The sequence below is a fragment of the Cryptomeria japonica genome, chromosome 4, assembly GCF_030272615.1.
Source record: "Cryptomeria japonica chromosome 4, Sugi_1.0, whole genome shotgun sequence".
NCBI classification, from domain to species: Eukaryota; Viridiplantae; Streptophyta; class Pinopsida; order Cupressales; family Cupressaceae; genus Cryptomeria; species Cryptomeria japonica.
The window spans coordinates 508,734,746-508,749,624 of record NC_081408.1 but is presented as its reverse complement, the minus strand read 5'-3'; positions in this window follow the sequence as shown (position 1 = coordinate 508,749,624).

The following is a 14,879-nucleotide window of genomic DNA, read 5'->3' as shown; positions in this document are numbered from 1 at the left end:
GAATTTACTCCCAATATAAAATAAGCAATTCATATCAACGAAAATCGCATAACGAATACCAGATTAATTTAGTCCATTAATCTTCAATGCACAATGCATATTTAATCAAGATAATTACTAAGGACTAATTAATCAAATTAACCAAACACACCAAGCACGCAAAACGAGAAGGCCAACCAAACAGACGACTCGCAAACCCAAACAAGAAGGGGATACCGACGACGTCTGGCGATGCTCACTTGAGCACAACTAAGGTCGACTAGGGTCTTACGACCACCTAATCCAACTCTAAGGATTAACAAGGGTACACTCAAACCTGCAATTCCAGGTGAAGACGAACCTCGCACTCTTGCAGCGTTGTACCTGAAATCTCCTGCAACCAAGAGTCATACATGCATACATATATAAAATTTAATGAAAGCGTTAGCTCGATGTTAATACCACGAAATAGGAACACCGAAAACTTGCATACAACTAGTGTGAAACCACATCAATAGCTATGCGTTAATTCGAACATCTGACTATAACATAATATTTCGATAAACTAATCAAGATTAAACCCAGGTTAGAGATTGATTAGGGTAGGGGTACTACATTCTCCCCCCCTAGGTTCCGACTTACTCCTGGAAGTCGTAAGGCTAGATGGAGAACATGTCGTACGCATCAGCCCTGAAACTCGTTCAACAAAGATCAAATTGCACATAGAAATCTTTCCATAAATAAATAAAATATTCTTGCAAAATCCTTTACAGACGCCATTATCCATTGGCAAGATACATCTAAAACCATACATTCCTTAAAATATTCTAGGAATTATTCACAATCATAGCAGAGATACTAGAATTTTCTTTCTTTCATTACAGCAAATTAAAGCATTACAAAGAGGTAAACAACAATTACCATAATCATCGACCAAAAATGACAAGAAAACATGCCATAATGATCAATTTCCTTTACCAATCCATCTTTATCATAAAATTTAATAACATAGGACTAGCTCAAATTATCAATTTCTACAACCAAATTAACTTTCATGAAATAAGAGCAACATAAATAACTCAATTGATTACACTTGCCAGGCATAAGAAAACCTTTCTAAAGACTATGTCCCATAACATAGTGACAAGTTAACACAATCTGCTCCATGATACAAATAACAACCATCCACATAACTGGAATGCATAACATAAAAGGCCACATGTGAGCATGTCTAATGCTCGGTCAAAGATAACATGCACGATCAGCATCTCTATGCCTGATCTCAGAACTACAATATGATCATAAATATCCAATATCTCACTCAAGGACTCGATGGTGCTAGGCACACCATAGCGGTGCTACCTTCCATACAAGACCTTTGTGAATATCCCTTGTTGTGCAAGGTGGTTAGCCTCCAAGAGATAGTCACCACACATAGGTAGGTAGTGGATACTAGCTGCAACACAGCCTCACATACCCCCATCCTCAAGGTTCCCTATATCAACTTCCTCGCACACACTCTACCAATTCCGTATCATACGTCCTTGGAGAGGAATTTCACATTTCGACACAAGACCAGCATCCGAAAACAATAATGATAAACCAGTTTAGCCACCAAAGTACAGATGAATAAAGATAATAAATCATCAATTCCAACAGTAAGGCAAGAAAATAATCTGGAATTTCAACACCAAATCAAAAGTGCAAAAGATCACAAGATCGTGGCCAAACCTTCAAAGTCAAGGTAAAATAAATTGCTGATCCCCAAAGAAATATAAAGAATATCACAACTGCACATAACAGCACTGTGTGACTAGCATCTAGCCACCAACGAGGAAGGAAGGAACAACTGACTAGCTATTGCAGTAGCTCATCATGTGGTGCGACATAGTCACACTATCCACATGGCATGGCGGTGTGCACCTCGACATCACCCCGCATCACGTCGTCACGTGGCATGGCAATACCCCAAGTGGAGAAAACACACAATGGACGTATCCCGCATGGTAGTGCACCTCGCGGAAAAAGCACGCACCGGTCACATCCCGCATAGCGACGTATCTAGAAGGATACTCGCCGTAAGTCAGAGGTATACATGACTATGGTCCACCCACATGCCCACCAACACATACTAACTGGCAGCACATGTGAATAAACCTACCTTTCATGAAGACAAGGCAAAGGATCCTCCAAATCATACCATCACAATACACAAGAATCACCATCCAAACTGCTCAAATAAGGAAGAGGAAAAGGCTGACACACATAAACCTATAAATAGATTCATCAAAGGGAAAGTATTGAGTACACCTTGATACAGTTTAGTAGTACAACTATATCATTCCTCGAAGTAGAGAAGCTAAAGTCGCTTCCCGCCGACATTACTCGTACGCCAATCCATACTATTCAAGGAACGGTCGCTTCGAATACTACCCCTTAACATACTGAGTTACCCATAACCCGAGGTTTGGTACTCAATAGGGAAACAAATAAGCAACATCACATAAACAGTATGGTTTCCCATACTCATAAGCAACATATCCTCCATGGTTGATTACTTCACCAATCCATGGGCACATATAATAAGCACTAGTTTCTTACAACACACACAAATACACCAGTACTGGTTTAGTCACATTTACGGGGAGTACTTTTCAGTACGCTAACATCTATACAAGGAAGATTCCAATTATGCTTTCCATATAAATAACTGAATCAAGTTTACTCTAGATTCAAGTACTGAAATTATTAACAATTCACAATTACATAAGGAAATAACATCATTCCTATATCTTTCTCGAATCTCACTAAGCATTCATAATTAAATTACTAGCTAAGCAAATTCATTTCTAAAGCTTAAGACTTTCATCTATCACTATGAAGCCAAAAGCAAACACACAATTTCACATGTTTTATAAACATTCTATTTAAATCAAAGTACTCTTTAATAGCATTTCTAAAATTCTTATGATTAGGCAAAGCGAAGGGAAAGAGAGTTTGATAACCAAACTATTTCCTACAAAGACGCAAGATCAATCAAGATCACGCTATAATATTAAATTTCTCACTATAAGCCCATCATTTCAATACATGGTTTTCATTACGCTACCGTTAGAAGGATGACAATCAGCCTAACAAAACACTTTCAATAATTAGGGTTGCAACAGGGGGTTCTAGTTTTCCAACCAAAACAGAGATCAAGAGAGGCAATCTTTTCGATAATGCAAGACCTCTTAAGAACACTCACTTATAATAAGACAATTCAGACACATGGCATAATTGCAACCTATTAGAGAAGATCACATTACGATCAAAGATAAGCAAGAAGCTATCACCCAAATAAAACATATTAATGCACGCACATCAAACAAGCTTTTCATTCGCACTTTCTAAGCACATTAGGGTAATTCCACATACCCAAAAGCGAGTTCAATGGAGCATTTGCTAAAATAAATCTTCAATCAAACTGGTTTAATGAAACACATAAGACAATCTTTCGGAAAACACATTAATACTCTCTCGAAGCTACAATAACATGCTCCTTTTAACACTTCTACAAACCAAGCAGTTTCACATAATTCAACTATTCGCATAGCAAAGCACCTTGCTAAGGTAGAATTTAGTCATGCTACTCATACAACATACACAAGGAGAATTCTTTAAACATACTCATACAGTTTTCTCCCATTCACCCAAAATAAATTTTTTTAAACCCATAGCCCTTTAATAATCTAAAAACATGAGCGACATAAGGCTCACACAAGGGTTCAAGAAGTCACACCCTTTTCTCTTTCAAACAAGAAACTCAAATCAAAGATCATTACACATATCCTAATCATTTAATTTCCAAAAAGAAAGAGAGAGAGGAATGGCGATGATCATTTAATTTTCCATAAAATAAGCATTCAATAATTGTCGTATTAGTCCTTTAAATGGACAACACTAAGCTAGATCATAATCTTTAAACAAACACAATTCGCACTTTCAGATTCAAGACAAGCACGACCCAAACCAAATGGATTAGTCTAAAGAGTACAACACTCAAACACCAACATCAAGAAGGCGAAAACCAGGTGTGAACACACACGTTACACACCAGCTAAGTCTCCTCAATCACTCACATGCAAAAAGAGGACAAGCATACACATAAGGTCGATACACCTCATACAAATAGAGGGCACACGCGACACCAGAGATCCCAATGTTTGCAACTTGGGCTCTGATACCAAATGTAATGCCCCGCCAGGAAACCCCGAAGGGATTAAGCCATAACACAAGAATAGAGTGCAAATTTTTTTTTTTTTTTTTAAAGTTACAACACCAGATACAACAAGATATCAAAGATTCAAATTGCATAGCGGAAGACTTCAACTAACACCTAAAGAGTTTCCCAACGAGATTACTTAAATATCACAATTCACTAACTCGCACAATTAATCCAATAAGCTAATTAGCTTAACAACGAGATAATTCATAATCAGGACAATTTCTTTCAAAAGATGGAAATATAAATAACAAGCGAAGATTCATCATTAAGATCCATTCATAATCTCCATTCAAGCTCTTCATTGAAAATTACAAACCATACATCTAACATTCTAATACACTAGGATTTCATCATAACATAAGAGATCTTTCCAAGCATATTTAAATTCCTTAACAACAACTGAGTATAATTCATTACTCTAAATTACCTTGTTTCACATTCCAACTTATTGCATTTCAAAAGACGATTACAAACATGCATCTACTATAAATCTCATCTAAACCACTTACGCATTCGATCAACATGGCATTCAAGAAAGGACTGCATATAAGCATTTAAAGTCAATTCCATTTATCCACTTAACCATTCTAACATAAGTTAATCATACATGATAAAGCTGAATAAAGGAAACACAAGAGAATACATCACATAACACCATAATGATCTCGGATTTCACCCCTAAGGGGCTACATCTCCGGGTCTGCTCAACTGCAAGACCCCTCTGATAATTAATAAAGGTTAAGAATACAAGAGGTTACACCAATATAATCCAGCCATCAAGGCGAAACATAAACAATATACAAGCGACCACATCGGTCAATAATACATAAACGATCCCTGAAAGAACAGGATCCAGCTGAACATAATCAAGCTAATACAAGAGGTCCATGAGAGCATCCATAAAACTGAGCCATCACCACCCAAGGTCTAACATGAAACTGACACTCACAAGGGCAGCGACAAAAGGACGACTCACAATGGTACTCCTAACAGGACAAACGACAACACACTAGCGAACGTAGGGACAAGTGTCATCACACAACCTGGTATGGATACCATGGCAAGTCTTCATAGGTCCCGGCCCCATACACTGGGTTACCCTGGCAACCTAATCCGAGCTTCCGGCCCATCCAAGCCTCATGTGGACCCACGCATCCTCTCGTGAAGACAAGGATGGCGGTTTGCCATTTCAGGCCTTCTCACAGCATGTCGAATCTATGATAGCACTCGTCCCATGTGTGAGGCACATTATCTTACTTAGAGATTATATTCTAATCTACTTAAAGGTTATCACTTATTAGACTCACTTCCGACGGGTTACCTAGCAGCCACTTTGGGCGCGGCCCCCAATCGAAAGCCACTTTCCCATACGACACTAGACTATACTCAGACGAACTCAAAACCAAGGGATACACATGGTCAGAAGAACGGAGTTCAAGAAGAAGAGGACATCCATCAGGTCATACACGACTCAAGGGTAAACACTTACTGGCAGTACTCTAACTAGAGACCCGACCAACAACGGTCAACCACAATCATCATTCGACTCACACACAAGGAGGATACGATCAAAACGACACTACCACAATACAACAGTCAACTCGGAATCGAGGACTGAAACAGGTACCCCAAGTCAATCCATACGACAGGGTCCTATCAAACAAAGCACTCTTGCCATTTCATAATTAAAGCGAATACAGCAATAAACTCGCAAGGCAATAATTAGAAAAGATAATATTTCCTCAAATTGATTAAAACATTAAAATCGATCAAGTTTTCTACATGATCTAAAACAGATTACAGTTATCTACCTCATCCAGGGATAGGTTGTTCTTGGTTTTCTAACTCCTAAGGTTCAAAGCATCGAACAGGCAAATTAAGCCATAATGAGTTTTTAAACCAAATTCATATTAATTAAACTCAGACAACCATTAATCAAATAAATAGGATATTTAATCTCCAACAAAACATCATTAACATACTGGTCTAAAACCGACCTCTACAGTTTCGTATTTTCAATTCCAGATACATTATACGGTTTACGGAAATAAAAATGTAGAAAGAAAATCTAAATGGAGGTAATCATTTCCAAATCATATCGTTTAGATTCAAACACCCAACGATAAATATTTCACTACTTTTCAATTACTCAAATGATATGTTCTAAGATAATATTTAACATCATCAGATAGTAATTACATCGTATTTCAACGATTTTCCAATAACACATTATTCTATATTATTTTTAAACAAAACTGCCTCAATTAGCCAAATGTTTAAATCAGCTAGAAGGTGCGATCTAGATTTATAAATCCAAGATCAATAAGAATATAAACAACAATATTTAGTTGCGAAGTTAACAGTTTTAGAGCTTAATCAGGAAAGGAGCATAAGTCGAGAAATGGGATTGAATAATTAATTCACTTATAAACTCCATTATAAGATTAATCCATATCCAATTAACATTTACCACTATATGCCACCTTAATCAAGATTAAAAAAAAAAAAACTAATTAAACTTAACATTAAAAACAACTCTCATTAAAATGATATAATATCATATGCATTCTCTTTTTTTTTGAATGATAAAAAAAAACACATTAAAAAAACATTTTTTTAAACCATGTTTAAAACCAAAAAAAAACGCATTTTAAAATTGGGGAGGCGAGCTGGGCGGGCCGTGCCCTAACCCTAGCCGCAGGCAAGGTGCGGCGGCGCCACTGCGGTGCCCGCAGGTGCCGCGGCGCCCCGCGGCCACCGCCGTGAGCCGCGGCCAACACACCAACGCAGCCACTAAAGGCGGTAAAGGAGGAGAAGGGGGGGGAACGTGCGGGGGGAGGGGGGAGGAGCGGGTGGAGCTTCGCTCCCCGCCCTCCACCCCAAACCCTCAGTTCGTTAAGCATAAAAAAAAAAACACGCACAGTTCGATGCTAATAAAACAAAACGCCCCCCCTCCTAAAATTTAATAGTAAATTTTGATTTTAAAAAAATCCGCAGAGGCTCAATTAATAAGTTCGTTTTAAACGAACTGTGTTTTGATAGCCATTTCTTTGGTGGTTCCATTCTTCCCTAAATACGAAGGGGTTTCAAACGCCCAACAACAATGAGGGATAACACACCTCAAACAAATTTATTTATTTTTTATTAATCAAAGAGAAAACCAGACATGGCAAGATAATCCATTTTAACATAATGATACAGCCATGCGTTTTCTTGAAGAACACAGCTAAAACCTGGATTTAAACTCACAAATCCAATTTAAAACTGAAAGCAATCAAAGATTGGATTTGGCAACAAGAAAGGCAGTTCAGAATCCTACCTTAATACGCAATCCTGGAATGGCTGAAGGAGAGCCCACCTGCCAGATCCAGCATCATTCCTTCCCAAAACCTCCAATTTCATTCCCAACCAGAAATTTCCCAAAAATGTCCATGCTTTCCATTTTCCCCCAAATTGGGTTATATGGAAGAGTTGACCCAAAAATTCCATTTTTGGAATTAAAATTCTTATTTACAGATAATACTCAAAAAAAATTAATTCTTTTCAACTATAACCACAATTTAACTTGCTTTTTAATTCAAAAACGATTTTCTCATTTAATCAAATTTAATCTTTCTAATTTAATAATCCAACAGAATACAATTAATCTATTGCGATAAAATACAAGACTTTCTTTTTCAACAGCATATATAAAATGCATTTAATATTCAAAATCAGACATTTAATCGAATTTACTCCCAATATAAAATAAGCAATTCATATCAACGAAAATCGCATAACGAATACCAGATTAATTTAGTCCATTAATCTTCAATGCACAATGCATATTTAATCAAGATAATTACTAAGGACTAATTAATCAAATTAACCAAACACACCAAGCACGCAAAACGAGAAGGCCAACCAAACAGACGACTCGCAAACCCAAACAAGAAGGGGATACCGACGACGTCTGGCGATGCTCACTTGAGCACGACTAAGGTTGACTAGGGTCTTACGACCACCTAATCCAACTCTAAGGATTAACAAGGGTACACTCAAACCTGCAATTCCAGGTGAAGACGAACCTCGCACTCTTGCAGCGTTGTACCTGAAATCTCCTGCAACCAAGAGTCATACATGCATACATATATAAAATTTAATGAAAGCGTTAGCTCGATGTTAATACCACGAAATAGGAACATCGAAAACTTGCATACAACTAGTGTGAAACCACATCAATAGCTATGCGTTAATTCGAACATCTGACTATAACATAATATTTCGATAAACTAATCAAGATTAAACCCAGTTTAGAGATTGATTAGGGTAGGGGTACTACATCTATTCTCTAATCATGGCATGGGGCTTGGATTTAGGTGAGTCAAAGGAAATGGTGAAAGGGGTTATGGAGTTGTTTGTGCATAGAGACTACCTAGGTGGAATGGACTCAATCTTTGAGTGGGCAATACCGGGTGAAGGGTTTGATGTTCGTGAAGGTGTTGAAAATGATGAGCATGGATGCTTTGAGAAATGCATTCTATTTGTTAGGTGTCTGGAGGGGTGCTTCAAAGCACGTCCCATAGTCGAGGCGAGACATGGATGGGAGGATTTGAAAGTATTTATGTAGTTGGTGAAAGTGGAAGCTTTGATTGAGCAAGCCAAGATAGAAGTGGAGCTTCTGAATCAAAGAGGGCTTCAACTAAGAAAGAGGAAGGCAATGAGCAAGAAGATGGAAAGAGAAGGCTTGGGGAGTTCGCATAGTGCTAGTTAATGTGCTCTATTTGTAATTCACAATATGCTTTTTTTATTTATCTTGAATCACTGGGGTTTAGCTCTGTTTAGTCTTAAGATTTAGAATTTGTCCGATTTTGTAGGATGGTGGTTTGTCTTTTTTCTGTTGGCATAAAAAAAATGTTAATTGTTTTATTTTGAGCTTGAAAATGATGTAAAGGGGTTAGGGTTGGGTGGTATTGCCTGAAAGTTGTTTAAGCATGAACAATTGGTTTTGTGTTTTGTGGTAGTTTTTTGGGTGGTTGGATTAATGTCTGAAGCATCATATTTCAAATGACTATGACTTTGTTTTTGATATTGAATAATATAAAATCTTATTACCAAGCAAAAAAATAAAAATTAATCGCAGTACTATTATCCACACATTAAAAATATTTCAATAGTATTGCAAAAATGCATGAAAAATTTGCCAAAATAATTGATAGCTAACATCATCCTAATATGACTATACACTGCAAATGTCCAATAGAATTAGAGATAAAAAGTATTTTTAGATTTTAAATAAATAGAAAAGAATAAAATTTTATAGCAAAAAAGTCAACAAATTTTAATTCTTCATGCCTATTGGCCAATGCTTCTAGATTCAATAAAACTTGGTGAATGCATTAGTATTCTCCTTGAACTAAACAATCAACTAAAATACCTTGTGTTACTTGTAAATTGTGCACAATCTTCAAAAAAAACAAAACATTTTTCTGCTGAAGGCGTCTCATTATATGAAATGAACAATATGACAACTCAAATGTACGACTCAGAATCTCTTCAATAGTTGCAAGATGATTCAAATTATATCGATCGTCCATCTGCTTTCCTTCTTGAAATGACTGTTTGACTCCTTGTAGTTAGGAATGTACATGATATGACGAAAATCAATCAGTATTGTATTGTACTCTGTTAAATTGTATGCAAATAATTATCCTGATTAGTTCGAAATATTTCTCAAGAATACTTGTATTTAACAACAAATTTTTAATAGGATTTAAGGGTTTTAAAAATAAGAAATAGTGCTTTGCCTTCTCATGAAGAAAGTTTATTATTTATATGGAAAAATAAAAATCTTTACATAAAGTACATATTTCAAGTCACATTCAATTAAATTAATTTAAATAAAATATAATATATATTGTTTAAATTTAATGCCTGGTAAGCTTTTTAATGTGACTGGCGACCCTGGCATGACACGCCCTCTGGCTCCACGTGAATCGCTTTTGACCCGTCACTATGAATTGGTGAGGCCACAAACGACGGACTTCACTCCCCCACACTTCACTTGTTCAAACCCGCGAGCACAAAGACCCAGCGAAGACATAAGGTCTGCGAGCACAATGACCCAACAAGGGTTTGAACCTTGGTGGTTGCTTCACCAACGAAGTGTTTTAACCATGACACTACATGTCCGAAGACAATAAAATATAATATTTAATATTTTTTTTATTACGGGAAAAGCAGGTTTTGAAGGGATCTCGAAACCCTTTACAAAATATCCTTAAGAGATAAAAGCATTAAGCAACAAGAAAAGACAAACTGCCAAAAAACCAGCACAGTCATGGGCATAAATCAACAAAAAAGCCCAACAAAACCAGCCAAGTCCAACTAAAACGTAAACAAGACATAAAATAAATCACTTCATGTTTTTTAGGGCATTAGCCAAATTTCCGCTAATCCCTTCTAAATCTTTGATATTATCTCTAAGCTTAGGGATATCCTTGGAAGAGGCCGCAACAACTTTTTTCATGCTTGCCCTTGTTCTTTTCGCCACACCACCAGGAGCACTTTCCACTGTTCTTGCCTCAATAGCATCCTCATCAATATCAAGATCCACTACAGGTTTGGGGGTGCTGGAACCATCAAGGAACTTGGAAATATCCTCTAAATTCTTAGTAACAGAGGTAAGGATATCCAAAATCATCATCAGGAAGTTTTTCATAGCTGCTTTTCCTTCCTCAAGATTACCAATCTGAGCTTCTAGCTTCTCCAATTTTTCCTCCATTCCTTTTTTTCACTGTTCCTAGTTTATTTCGGCTTTCTTCCCTTTTTCTTCCTTCCATTTCTCAGTTCTTTCCATCTTCTTGATTCCTTCATAAACCCACCTATCAAAACCCATGCGAGCCTCGGACTGGTTTTTGAGTTTGTCCAGAATAATCCCCTCTCCATCTTTATCCTGACACCTGCTCGAATTCTCCTTGTCCTTCTCCTGCTCAGTTTCCTTGTCCTTTTCCCGCTCAGTTTCCATTTCCTTTTCCTCATTAACCTTGTCTTGCTTTTCTAGTGGCTAACTGTTAACAATTCCTATGCTCATACTGTGGGTCAAACTATTTTGATCATAAACTTCCTCAACTCCTCCTTCCTCTTCTCTCACTTCCTCTTCCTTCCAGCTCTCCTCTCCATCAGACTCATCGGTCTCCATCTCACTTTGATCTTTATCAATGTCCTCAGATTCAATCTCTGTGTTCTTCTGATTACCCTTATCCTCTTGAATTTTCTCCAAAGTAGCTTTTTTACCTTTTTTGCTTTGTGTACCCTCTTCCTTGCTAAGCCCGCCTTCCTCCATCTTCCTCTTACCTTTCCCCAGAGATGCCGACAATCTCTTGTTTTCCTGGATAGCCAGGATCTTGCAATGCTCATAAATGAGCAAAATAAGGCCGCTATGAATCACAGGCGAGGCAGGGTTCTTGCTATGTTTATTCAAAGACCGCGACAAAGACCTAAAGAGGTAATACGATAGAGATATCCTCTTCTCATGTCTAAAATGATTTAAAAGCACAAAATGGTATGTGTGGACCTTGGTAAATCGACCCTCCACAGTAATATATTCCATGATGGCATTGAGCACACAACCCCAGATTTTCTTAATATTGGAAGCATCATAAAACCCCCCGTAGCTTTTCCTATTTTTGCTCTCTCCTTCTCTTTTCGCGGAAAACGTTTAACAATGTTATTTGACACTTTCAAGTCTCTAAAGAAGTTAAGACCAGAGTGGGGCATACCTGTAACCGTCGCTATGAGATCCGCATCTAGCTTAAATCATTTAATAGTTAATAATATATAATATATTTATTTATTAATTAAAAAATAATTATTTTTATGCAAACAATCTTTTAATCATTTAATCATTTTATTTTAAATAATAAATTCATATGAATAAAAAGCTTGTAATTAATGAAAATCTTAAATTCTGTTGTAGCTTTGTAATATTTTCTTCCATACGTTGAAAATGATTTAATAAATAGAATTTATATTTTATGTGTGATTTGATGTGATTTCAAGCTATCATTTCTTTATATTTGTTTTTTTTTAATTTTAAATATATATTTTTAATTATTATTGTATGTTTTTTTTTTCAATAAAAGTGGATTATTCCACTAGACTTTTTTATTAATATTTTTTATTTTTTACACAAGATTCAAAGAGCATACCAGAGGAAAGAACCTTGAGAAGAAAACCTCCGGTCACAGCTCATAAAATAAGCCTATAGTATCTAACGGATCAATATATACACCCTGCCCAAAACCACATACAAAATGCGGTCACAACACATATAATATCAGTTTTGCATAGAGCCCATATGACAATTTGCAAAAAAAAACAAAAAAAACCCATCGGATAATTTTCAAATGTAGACTCCATAGCTACTATCAATGGAAGAAGACAAAATTTTCCAAAGTCCTGTGCCAAGTCCCATGAGCCAAAAACCTTCCTGCCAAAAAAGAAAGTATCAAAAAACCTTTGGAAAAACACTATTATATCAAATACCATGACCTAGAACACTTCTCCAGACAACGAAAATGAATACTTGAAATGAAAGGGGAAAGCGTGAATAATTATCATCATAAAATTTTACATTGTCGTTACTCAAGAAAATTATATGACTATTGCTGCAAACCTTCCCATACCCTAGAAGGAATTTCCTCAAAACCCACCTCTCGCTGATTTACATTGCTATTAATGGCTAAATTTGCCAAATAATCTGCAATCTTATTAACTTCTCTGTAACAATGGGATACCAAGAAAGATTCAAACAATTCTATTTTTTGTAAAATGGGATCAAGTATATACTACAAATTCCAACAATTCGATTTCTTTTTCATAACACATTGAATAATCACCATAGAATCGCCCTCAATTATTAAGTCCTTAATACCCAAAGAGATTGCCATATCCAATCCAAAAGACAAAGCATGAAATTCCGCATAATTGTTAGTTTTAAAACCAATAGCATGACACTTAGCTTGAATAAAATTTGCATTGTGATCATAAATTACCATGCCTACCCCAATCGACCCAGGGTTACCACGAGAGGCCCCATCAAAATTCAGTTTAAAGTGCCCCTGCGGAGGAGGTTTCCATCTAGCAGAGCATCTCTTACCTATTGCATCATTCTTTTTTAAAATTGATCCATGAGAGGGTAAAAGTGACAGCAGCTTCCAAACTCTAGTAACTCTACTATCCCAGTGCGAAAAAGAAGTAAGATTTTCCAAATTCTTATAAATAAATGACAAAGCAACCTCAAAGATTGAAGACTCAATTTTTAATAGAACCTCAGAAATATGAGACCTTGTTTTTTTAAATATCTTGTTGTTTCTCTCTAGCCAAACATTCCAAATCACAATAGATGGAGATATGATCCAAAGGCATGCATAAAAAGATGAGGCAAACATAAAGGGCCAAGATCTAAAATAGGAAATGAGATCCTTACCAATAACAAAGGATATGTTTAACTTCTCAAACAACCATTGCCAACATTCATAAGCATAATCACAATGTAGGAATAGGTGCGAAGAAGATTCCAAATTTTTGTTACAAAGGACACAAGGGAAAACAACAGTAATACCAAGTCTGTCTAGTCTCATACTTGTAAGGACTCTACCCTGAACTACCAACCAAGCAAAGACTCTAGCTTTGGGAAGACAAGTTGAATGCCAAAACAACTTATAAGGCCAAGAAGATAAATCTTTAGCAACCATAAGAGAGTTGTAACCATCTTTAACAGTGTACTTACCTGAAATATTCTTTGTCCAAATAAGTTCATCCTCAGAATCAGAAAGAAATACAATTCTATCCCCCAAAATCTTTTCAAAATCTAATTTCATGCTTTGATCAACATCTAAGAAATCAATTGACTTCCATCTAGCTAGCTTAAGGGGACCACTAGTCACAATTTCAAAATAATCTGCTACAAAAACACCCCAAAGGGAGGAAAGAACAGTAATCAGAGGAGACCAATCCCTAATATTCACCAAAGGTGTGTGTCCATTCCATACTTCATCCCAGAATCTGACCTTTCTACCATTATGAACAATCCATGAGAGATGAGGCAAAATAACTGATCTACATTTACAAAGGAAATTCCAAATAGCAGAACTCGAAGGCAAATTTGAGACTTTAAAAATGTACTCTCTCGGTCCATTATTTAAATATTTGGCAAACATAATCTGTGCCCATAAGGAGCTAGGCTTGTCATATAATTTCCAAACCAACTTAGCACCTAAGGCTAAATTCTGATTCTCTAGACTCTGAATTCTTGTTCCCCCAAGTTCCTTACGCAAACATACCTTATCCCATGCAACTAAAGGGAGTTTCTTCTTGCCATATTTATTATTGTTCCAAAGAAAATCTCTAAGAGTATCCTGTAAACTAACAATGACTGCTTTTGGAGACTTCAAAACAGACATGAGATATATGGGAACAACATTCAAAACAGACTTGATGAGAACAATTTTACCCGCCAAAGTTAACCATCTATGATTCCATGAGAGAATTCTTTTAGAAATGATTGAAATAATCTTATCCTGTTTAACAAAGAAAGGAATCCCAAGGTAAGTACATGGAAGATTTCCAGTCTCAAATCCCCAAAAGGATT